Source organism: Myotis davidii, unplaced genomic scaffold (assembly GCF_000327345.1).
Source record: "Myotis davidii unplaced genomic scaffold, ASM32734v1 scaffold935, whole genome shotgun sequence".
NCBI lineage: Eukaryota > Metazoa > Chordata > Mammalia > Chiroptera > Vespertilionidae > Myotis > Myotis davidii.
Window position 1 is genome coordinate 1,510,104 of NW_006286974.1, and position 11,418 is coordinate 1,521,521.

The 11,418-nt window shown below is 38.4% G+C and overlaps 1 protein-coding gene across 1 annotated transcript in view; it reads left to right on the plus strand.

The window, feature by feature from the left end:
- Window positions 1-11,418, plus strand: part of B4GALT5 (UDP-Gal:betaGlcNAc beta 1,4- galactosyltransferase, polypeptide 5) — a gene marked incomplete at its 5' end in the record, with an annotated part of 77,664 nt that overhangs the window by 525 nt on the left and 65,721 nt on the right. The window lies entirely within an intron of this gene.

The following is an 11,418-nucleotide window of genomic DNA, read 5'->3' on the forward strand; positions in this document are numbered from 1 at the left end:
ACTTGTCACTCCCCCCCCACCCCTTCCGCCCTAACACCCCTCACTACCCACCACCACGGCTCAAAACCTCACCCTTCTCCGGGCCCCTGCCACAGTTTCCTCCCGAGCGAGGACTTCAGATGCTGTGGGCGCCTCTTTTTTCTTTCACTTCTGCCCTCTCTTAGGCTTGATGGTAGAAGGCGGCCCTTCAGGATTCTCTGGTGCCTGCCCTGGGGTCAGAGGGGACATTTACTTTGGCCCTAGAGAATGAGACGGTGATAAGGGCCTTGGGGAAGTGGTGTCAGGTGGGAAGGAAGAGAATGGAGAAGAGATGGGACGGTTACTCATTCTTCCGCAAAGGCATGTCCTTTAAAGGCAAGACAGCCACTGGGGAAACGGAACCCTGCCCAAGACTTTATAGGACCACAGAGCAGACCTCCAGGACGTGACCAGAGATAAAAAGCAACTATAGCAAGAGGGTTAAGGTCAGAGGACCTTGAGGTCAGACTTGGATCTGAGTCCCAGGCCTGTATGACCTTGGGTTAAGTTATTCAACCTCAGTTTTTCTCCTCTGTAAAATGGGTTACTGGATCCTGAACGCATCGGGTTTGAAGGATGGGAGTAGATACATTTCCTTTTAAAACACTTGTCACTGTACCTGATGCATAGTTTTCATTAACAACAACAACAACAAAAAACTTTAGAAAGAGGGAGTAGATGGAAGGTTTCAGGAATGTGTTTGGCCCTGACTTGGCATCACCTTGGGGCGCTAGAGGAAAACTTCAGTTTAGGGTGAAAAATGATCAGGAGATGTTGGGGGGGGGGGCAGGAAGAGTAAATTCTGCTAGAAAAAGTCTGGATTATTTGGATGTTAGGAAAAGGTGGATGGTTTAATAAATTACAGAGAAATGCCCGGTGGGATTGTAGTAGTGACTAGTGCCTATTGACCTATCAACACTGACCTAGCTAAATAGAGACATTTCTAGGTGGAGCAGGAGATTCTCTCCTGATTTTTTTAAAAGCATATTTCACTTGATGGTTTGTACTATCACTAGGTCTAGGAAGATAAAACAGGCAACATCAGATTGCCCTAACAGTTTATATGGTGTCTTAGGAAAAGCATCCAGTAGGTAGGAATTTTGGTAGAACAGGAACATGTTGAGTAATTAATAGAATTCATTGAGAGTAGTTCATTAGCATGTTGGATATTAGACTCTAATAAAAATGGGAGTGAAATGATGGATTTGGACCTAGAGGCAGTCTTGGAGCCATAACCCCTTTTGTGAAGGTGACAGGTTATTTCTGCTGTGGGTGTGTAAATCAGCCATATCTAAATGGAAAAATGTATCCCACAGAGATTGCAATCCCCCTTTTGGTTAGAAGAATTAGAAGCCAAATTCGCCAACAGAAATGGAACTTACCAACTTAATTAAAATTCCTTGGTAGATTTTTAGGTCAGTGGAACCCCAGTGAAAAGTGATGGGTTTTTACCATGCTTAGATTCCTTTATTACTAATAACTGAAAAGGCTGCCAAGCACTTAACTTTTTTATTGTATCTCCTTAAATGTAAGTCTTCTGAAAGGGAGGTCTGCTTAGAGTTTAAATTCTGTTAGTGGAAGAGTATGTGGGGTGGTTTTAGGTTTCATGAAAACATGGTTATGTTCAGCCAGTTTGGTGGTTTTTACTTGGCTTTTCTGTTAATGAGCTAAATTTTTCAAATGACCAGGTTTGGACAGTGGCGCGGCAAAACTTTTCAAAAGGTTAAGGCAGTCTAGAACACTAGACAGTTTTATGCCTGTTGGGATATGAAGACCTTATTTGAGATAATTATTAAAATGAGCTTAGAAAATAACATTAAGCCAAACCATATGAAATTTCTGTTTTTTGCAGGGAAAATACAGTTGTATATAATGGCAGTTTGGTATGGCTCAACCTAATATATTTCCAAGTAATGACAATTGTTTTCTGGCAGAATGGAAAGTGTCAAACTTGTATTTCCTTCCAGGTTCAATTTTTTCCAGTCCTTGCTTTTGATTTGCTTTATATACCCTGTGGCCACATTTTGCTCAAGGACTGAAGAGAAACCATCACTCCAAGAATGTTTTATAACTGTATTCAGAAATAGGTAGACTTGAATTTGAGATGAGAGAAATCATTGTTGGTTATAAAAGTTTTAAAGTTGTTCAGATAATGTAACCCAGCCATGATTTCAACCTAGCCATTAACTTAGTACTTTTGAGATCTAATGTCAGCTTTTCATATCAGTGACTCATAGTTACAGATTAAAGGGAAATTTTCCTGGACCTGAGGTCATCTGAAATGGGGTGATGGTACTGTTTGACTGAGGAGATTGGATGTGAGGAAAATTACTAAATATGACTAATGTATTTGTAACAAATACAAAGTACTCTTAGCTACTTTAATATTCCCATCCCAATACAAATAGTATTTTTAAAAATATGGCTTCATTGGACATAATGTTTTTGTTGTTAATTCAAAAGTAATTTTTTTTTAATTAGCAGTTTAAAAGTAGAAATGAAAAGGATGAGGCAGAAAGTGTGATGGAAATAGTAGATTTGAAAAAGGAAGAGGAAGGTGATAGGGTGAAAAAAATGCCGCCTTTTTGTAGTCCTCTCAGCCCCATAGTCTGAGTGATTCTTGTTTATTTAATCACTAATTTTACCTGCACTGTTGAAATCTCCCTGTTCCTTTCAGGGTTCTGAAGAAAACTTTGAACTTATTTATGATCCTTTACCTTAGAAAAGACCTAAGGGCTCAGAGTACTTCCATATTCCAGTCTGACCAAGCTTTTTAGAAGATACGCGAACTATTTATAGATGCATATATGAAGTGCTGATTTAAAAACATTTTAATAAGTTTATGATGCCATCATATGGGAAGGTTATATAGAGGTTACTGACCTTTGCAAATTGTTAAATGTTGCCAATTTTGAGAGTTGCCTGTGCATGGTAAGAGGTAATACTTAATGCAGTGATGAAATTTTATTAATTGCAGTTCTACCATTTAAACTAATTTTTCTTTTGTCCTTTGATTATTGAAGAAAGGAAATGGAGAATGGTTTTTCCCTTTTGGCCTGCTTAGTTCCAAGAAAAGTTTGATTTATGGCTGGCTTTTGGAAAGCAGGAACCAGTAATTCTAATCCCACCTGACTTGACCAGATGACCTTGAGCAAGTCGCTTGGTTCTCTGATCTTATACTTGGCACAAAAAACAAAGCTGCTTGAAAAACTAGAACTACATCTTAATCAAAGTCTTAATGAATTGTTTTTACAGTTTGTCCAGTGTGAAGAAATTGTATAGAAAGTTGTTTACATATAGAAAGTTGAAAGTTCATTCACACTCTGTACAAATATTTGACTAAGATTTTAGATAAGATACATATTTTCCAGTGGTTCTCAACCTTCCTAATGCCGTGACCCTTTAATACAGTTCCTCATGTTGTGGTGACCCCCAAATTCATTGTTACAAGTTGAACATAATTAAAGCATAGTGATTAATCATAAAAACAATATGTAATTATATATGTGTTTTCCGATGGTCTTAGGCGGCCCCTGTGAAGTGGTTGCGACCCACAGGTTGAGAACCGTTGCTCTAGCGCCTGCTTCGCAGTCAAGGCCCATCCATCAAAGACCCAGGCCAGCAGCACTGCTCTCGTCCACTGAGCACCCTTTAATACAGTTCCTCATGTTGTGGTGACCCCCAAATTCATTGTTACAAGTTGAACATAATTAAAGCATAGTGATTAATCATAAAAACAATATGTAATTATATATGTGTTTTCCGATGGTCTTAGGCGGCCCCTGTGAAGGGGTTGCGACCCACAGGTTGAGAACCGTTGTTTTTTTCTAATCAAATGCAACTTTTTCTAATAACCACAGAACAATTTCATATTCCCCTCACTTTAGTATTGTATGAAAAAAGCCTTTTGTCATTGTTTCTCACATGAAAATGCACTCTAAATGCTTCAATGCACTTAGTTCCTGCGCTTTTCTGGAATGAAATAAATGTGGTGAAATGTGGGTTATTTTATTTTAGAAAATTAAGAAGCCTTACCTTGTTGAAGACACCCCCTCCCTCCATATGTGCCTGCATATGCACACTCACATATTTTCTTGGAGTATTCCATCATGTCATTCTTCTTAGAAGGCTGAAGTTATAAATCTGAACGGTACCCTTTTGACCAGGACTTTGGTCACGTTTTATGTTCTCTTGCTATGTTGGAAACAAGGTCATGGGTTTGGAGTTGAAATGTCTTTAACAGTGAAAATCTGCTAGACTTGGACAGTCTTTGGAGGCAGCCGTTCAGACAGTATCAGTTACTTTTCCAGGCCTTCAGTACTCAAGCCAGTAGGCAATTCTGCTCCAATCCAGTTTCCTACCCTGTGCTTGACAGGCCAGTGAGAGCAGTGTGAAATAAATCACCAGGAAGGAAGGTCTCTTTGTGTTGCCATGACTCTTTAGAGCTCTCAAGGGAGTAGGAATTCCAAAGCCATAGCAGCCAAAATGCTACTGACCTACTTGCCCTAATTGTACAGTTTTTTAGATCATGGAAGATATGTTGAACACAGCGAACCGTAAAAAGCAAGCAAAACTTGAGCAAGCCACAAGTGAGGACTGTGATGCTGCTGAGGCCTGTCAAAGAAATAGAGAAAACTGGAGGTTGACGTTGGTCATGATAAAAGATAATCTGAGGCAAACAGATGGGGTGTTGGCTTAAAAGAAATTAATGGCGCTATCATGAGAAGAGGGAGGCTGTGTGTACTGTTAGTGAAAGAGCAGTTACTCTTTAGATTCTATTACTAGCCAAATGAAAGAATGTGTTTCTTTACACTCTGGTGGTGTTGTTTGTTTGTTTTTTTGTAGAAAGTTGTGAGAATATTAAAGGAATTTAAGGTCTGTGGGTCAACAATACAGTATTTAATACAGTATTTGAGTGTCTACCTATCACGTTGCCAACTATGGGAGTTATTTGAATTCTAGACTTTTGACTGCTTTTTTAAAAGAGATGATCATATAAACCCATGTCAAGTCATTAACTTGCCCAAAGCAGAAAATTATAAGTTTACTAGATAAGATTACTCACAACAAACAACTGCAAAAAAAATAGAATGTATCAAGTGCTTATTGTAGGATACTGACTCTTAATGACACAGGTATTCATTCCTTTATTCAACAAATAATTTTTTTGAGTGTCTCCTTTTATCAGGTACTCTTTTGTGTATTGGGCAGTCTAGAAATGAATATGGTGGAACATTTCTGGAAGTTTTTGTCCTTGTGGTACTTTTATTCTAATTGGAGACAGCTAGTATACAAGATAATTTTAGGTAGTGGTGGGAGTGACTGAGGAACTGTTTTAGATTGAGTGGTTAGAGAAAACCTGATTGAAGAGGTGATATTTGACTTGAAAGGGTAGAACCAGTCACAGGTCTGTGGGTGGTGGTTGGGGTGGGTTTGGGGGCCACTCAGCACATGTAAAGGCCCTGAGGTAGGGATGAGCTTGAGTGATGGTTGACTGGGTTTTGTGAGTGGTAGGAGATGAGGTCAGAATGGTAGGAGGGGTCAGGACCCTGTAGGCCATGGTAGAGTAAGACTGAACTTTAATTTAGAAATCAGCCAGACCTAGGTTTGAATCAGCCCTGAGTGGGCAAATCATTTTCAATTTTATCTGCCAAATAGAGTATTACTCTTTTTCTGAGTGTTGTAAAAGAATTAAATGTAATATGCATGTAAAATGGCTTAATATAGAACTTGACACAAAGCTCCATATTTTTAATTATTATTTATAACTATAGGAGATGTCCCTCTAGATATAATACTAGTACTACACTGGGAGTTAGGAGGATTGGGTTCCAGTCTAACTTTACCAGTAACTAGATATAAACTTTTACTTGTTTTCTCATCTGTGAACTTAGGTAATTGCACAGATTCTAGGGCCCCTTCTAGATCTGATATTAACATGATTCTGAGCAAGTGGGAGCTGAACCTTGAAGTATAAAAGGGATAGTGACTTCTGTCACTATTAAAAGACACCCCATTAAAAAAAAATTCAGATTTCTCATTCACTTAGTCTCCCACCTCTAATGAAATACTGAGCTGTAGATTCTGTGGTACTGCGGAATGGTGCAGTGTTTGTGTGTCATCATCAGACTTCACAGTTTCGCTTTTTGGGGTGAATGGCAAAGTTCATACTGCAATGCTATTGTTTTAGGACATATGAATTTCTATATTGAAGTCTATCTTTGAAATTGTTGTGACAAAGAAAAGCAGGGGAAAAGAAAATTGTGCTGTCTTGGTCAAAGGAAAAAATTAAAAGAATTTTATGGAAATATGTTTTGGATGTTAAGGTCCCCGTCCCCTTTATCTTCTGGGTAATCCTTTTAAGTTTCAATCTGCTAAATCAGTCCTTCTAGCGTCACACTTTTTCTTTTAAGAATGAAATAGAGCCCTGGACTCATTAGCTCCTGCCCCATCCTCAGTCCTGTACTAGTAGGTAACTGGATGTTACATGAAAATGAATTTTACATTTTGACCCAGTAATTCTTTTCATATTGTGGCTTTATACTGGAGAACATTCATACCTCCTACTGATCCCATGAATTCAGTGTTTTCCCAAGCATGGAAATCACACTGAATAATTTAAAGTGCTCTCTCTTCTCACATTCCCCCTTTGCCTCTCTTCTTTTGTTAGTTTGAGTAAGCAATTATTAGACTCGAGGTATTGTTCCTCCTCCTTCCCAGGTTACAGAAATATGCAGGTACTTTGCAGCGATCAGAACGAAACCTGGTCATTGTTTCTGAGGTACCTTAGTTACTGTCATCAATTATAAACAGTGCTCTGAGGCAATTAATGGCCTAATTACGAAGATGAAAAATGTTGTGTAGCATCAGGTACGGGAAAGTGTACCTTGTCGGAAAGCTCAGTGTTGTGTTTCAAAACTTAATCTAGGGTATACTAGTGAGCACAACTGCTTATTATTAAAGAGCTGTAAAACATTTAAATACCAGTAAAAAGGAAACTTTTCTTCACCCTCCAGGTGGTCCTCAAAGTATGATTAATAGACATGTAATCTTTTGCTTAATTTTTATGTTGAACACCCCTCAACTTTGAAAGATGGAAAAGTGGGACTATTTTTTTCTCATAGAACTGCTAATTGACCCATTTTGAGAAGTTCTGCTTTTAGGTGCCAAGACTAAATTGGATTCATGATTGTGATGTTTATATTTTCTGATTAGTAGACTGTTGGCTGATGAAGGTCAGAAAATAGTGTTTTTCTAAATGTGTTGTGGTCATGTTTGTGTAGTTTAAAAAAATCTTTTACTCCAGTACAGAAAAATGACAAATTTACCAACTTAAGGAAGTTAAACCAGATGGAGCAAAGATGATAGTAGACTGGCTTTAGAATTCTTGATGTACTTATTTTGAATCTGTATTTTAAATATAAAAGCATTTACTCTTGCCGAGACCGGTTTGGCTCAGTGGATGGAGCGTCGGCCTGCGGACTGGGGGGTCCCGGGTTTGATTCCGGTCGAGGGCATGTGCCTGGGTTGCGGGCACATCCCCGGTGGGAGGTGTGCAGGAGGCGGCTGATCGATGTTTCTCTCTCATTGATGTTTCTAACTCTCTATCTCTCTCCCTTCCTCTCTGTAAAAGGTCAATGAAATATATTTAAAAAAAAAAAAAGCATTTACTCTTTTAAATTTTTTTTATTCTTAATTATTTAATAAAAGCTCATTTTATCCATATCCTCATAATTTATAGAGTAATGATAGGGAAGTTTTCTGGATTGTAATTTCCATGTGCCTAGGATAGTGCCTACTATATTATATGCCCTTAAATTATTCAGTGATGTGAGTGAATAGATTGTTTGCCTGGGCAAGTTAGCCTCTTCATTGTTAGACTGCATTTACACTGGGGAAGGAATGCTTCCTGTATTAATTCTGATTTTGAAGTGACTTGGTATTCATTTTGCCCCAACCTACTTTGCACTTTTATTTTCCTTGCTGGTGTGTGTGTGTGTGTGTGTGTGTGTGTGTGTGTGTGTATGAGACAATCTATATAACATAAAGTTTGCCATGTACTTGGATAATTTAAGTGTGCAATTCAGTGGCATTAATTACATTCATAATGTAATACAACCATCACCACTATTTTCATCACCCTAAACAGAAACTCTGGTACTATTATGCAATAACCCTTCCCCCATCCACCCGTGGCCAAACTAGTTTCTGTCACTATGAATTTGCCTTTTCTGGATACTTCATATAAGTGAATCATATACTATTTGTCCTTTTGTGTCTGGCGTATTCCACTTAGCATGATGATTTCAAGGTTCATTTATATGGTAGCATTAGCATATGTCAGAACTGCATTCTTTATGGCTGAATAATATTCCATTGTATGTATTCATCTGTTGATGAACACTTGAATCGTTTTTACCTTTTAGCTATTGTGAATAATGCTGCTATCAATTTTGGTGTACAAGTATGTGTTTGATTCCCTGTTTTCACTTCTTTTGGGTATATATCTTGGAGTGGAATTGCTGGGTCACATAGTAATTCTATTTAATTTTTTGCAGACCTGCTAGGCTGCTTCACAGTGGTGGCACCAATTTACATTCCCAACAGCAATGTATGAGAGTTCCAGTTTGTCTACATTCTGGCCGACACTGTTATTTTTTATTTTTTCCTTTCTTTTGAGTAGAGGTATAGGCATCCTAGTAGGTGTAAAGTGATAGCTCATTGTGATTTTGCTTTGCATTTCCTTAATGACCAGTACTCTTGAGCATCTTTCCATGTGTTTATTGGCCATTTGTATATCTTGTTTGGAGAAATGTCTATTCTGGATCTTTGGTATTAAGTATTTTTTTCCCTTCTGGTTCTTTGAACACCAGCTGATAATTCTTTATTCACCAGAGTCTTCTGTTTCCCCATGCCTCCTCAGTCCATAGCACAGGCACAAGATGATAGATAGTGATGAGAAATGGGCTGCCAGGATGGTCCCTGGATGACTAGGAGGTGTGTGATGTGAGCACAGGACTATCCTCCTCCCCCCCTTTCCTTCAAAACATTATCAGAAAATGAAGAGAATGCTAAAGAATGAGGAAATAGAAAAATATATCATGTAAAACCTGCTGGACTCCTGTAACTCGTGTGATAAAATTTGGCAATTTGACTTTTTTTTCCTGATATCAATGGAACTTCAAAAGTATTTATCTAAATGTGAGTGATAATGGTAGTGATTAAAGACAGGTGGGTACTTAGAAAGTTTTTATATTTGGGAGCCTGTGATAAAAGAAAAACAGTTACAACTTGGCTTTGCATTTGCCTGATTTGGCTATTTTCTTAGAGCTAACTGCATTAATTTAATCCGTGCATGTTATACTCCTACTTGGGGGTACGGTGATGAATGAAGCTGGCATTATATCTCTGTTACTTTATTTTTTATTTTTTTAAAAATATACTTTATTGATTTTTTACAGAGAGAAAGGGAGAAGGGTAGAGAGTTAGAAACATTGATGAGAGAGAAACATCAATTCAGCTGCCTCCTGCCCACTCCCTACTGAGGATGTGCCCGCAACCAAGGTACATGCCCTTGACCGGAATCGAACCTGGGACCCTTCAGTCTGCAGGCCGACGCTCTATCCACTGAGCCAAACCAGTTAGGGCTGTTACTTTATTTTTTATCCTCACTCGAGGATATATTTTATTTTTATTTATTTATTTTAAAAATATTTTACAGGTTAGGGCGAGGATATATTTTAAAATTGATTTTTAGAGAGAAAGGAAGGGAGAGGCAAAGAAATAGAGAAGGATCAATGCGAGAGAAAAACATTGATCCGTTGCCTCCTGTAGGCACTCTGACCAGGGATCGAACCCAATACCCTTCGGTGCATCGGACAACGCCCCAACCAACTAGGCCACACCAGCCAGGGCTCTCTGTTACTTTTTTTTTTAATTTTCTTTATTGATTAAGGTATTACATATGTGTCCTTATCCCCCCATTGTCTCCCCATCCCCCAGTTCATGCCCTCACCCCCCTGGTGTCTGTGTCCATTGGTTATGCTTATATGCATGCATGCAAGTCCTTTGGCTGATCTCTCCCTCTTACCCCCACCCTCCCCTACCTTCCCTCTGAGGTTTGACGGTCTGATTGATGCTTCTCTGTCTCTGGTTCTGTTTTTGTTCATCAGTTTATGTTGTTCATTATATTCTACAAATGAGTGAGATCATGTGATATTTATCTTTCTCTGACTTATTTTGCTTAGCATAATGCTCTCCAGGTCCATCCATGCTGTTGCAAATGGTAGGAGTTCCTTCCTTTTTACAGCAGAGTAGTATTCCATTGTGTAGATGTACCACTATTTTTAATCCACACATCTGCTGATGGGCACTTAGGCTGTTTCCAAATCTTAGCTATTGTAAATTGTGCTGCTATGAACACAGCCGTGCATATATCCTCTTTATTTTATTTTATTTTTTTCATATATCCTTTCTGATTGGTGTTTCTAGTTTTCTTGGAATATATTCCTAGAAGTGGGATCACTGGATCAAATGGGAGTTCCATTTTTAGTTTTTTGAGGAAACTCCATACTGTTCTCCACAGTGGCTACGTCAGTCTGCATTCCCACCAGTAGTGCACTGTGGTTCCTTTTTCTCCGCATCCTTGTCAGCACTTGTCATTTGTTGATTTGTTGATGATAGCCATTCTGACAGGTGTGAGATGGTACCTCATTGTCGTTTTGATTTGCATCACTTGGGTAATTAGTGACTTTGAGCATGTTTTCATGTCTCTTGGCCTTCCTTATGTCCTCTTTTGAAAAGTATCTATTTAGGTCCGTTGCCCATTTTTTGATTTGGGTTTTTTATCTTCCTTTTGTTAAGTTGTATGAGTTCCCTGTAAATGTGGGAGATCACACTGTTATTGGAGATAACATTGGCAAATATGCTCTCCCATGCAGTGGGCTTTCTTGTTTTTTTGTTGATGTTTCTGTTACTTTTTAAGTCTTTGGCTAGGGAGCACAGCTTTAGGTTAGTAAAAAATACTCAGAGTTTTGAGTGATTTTATGCTCCTGGACAGATATGTTCAATTGGGCGTCAGTTCAACTGGTGTTCAGTTGGTGTTAACATCCCTTAATTGCCAGGAATAATAGCAAATATATTTTAATTGTAGACATTTAAGACAGCATAAAAAATTTTAAAGAAAATTTTGAAAGGACATTTAGCTTAATGTCTTACACCATTGGGCCCATTGGTTGTGCGTATTCTTGGCAGGGATTAGTGATATTGGTGGTGATCAATGATTCTTTCTCATTATTGATCTTTCCATCTCTTTCTCTCGCTCCCTTCCTCTCTGAAATCAATAAAAATATATTTTTGAAAAAAGATATAATTCAAACTCATTATTTTACCTTATAAGGC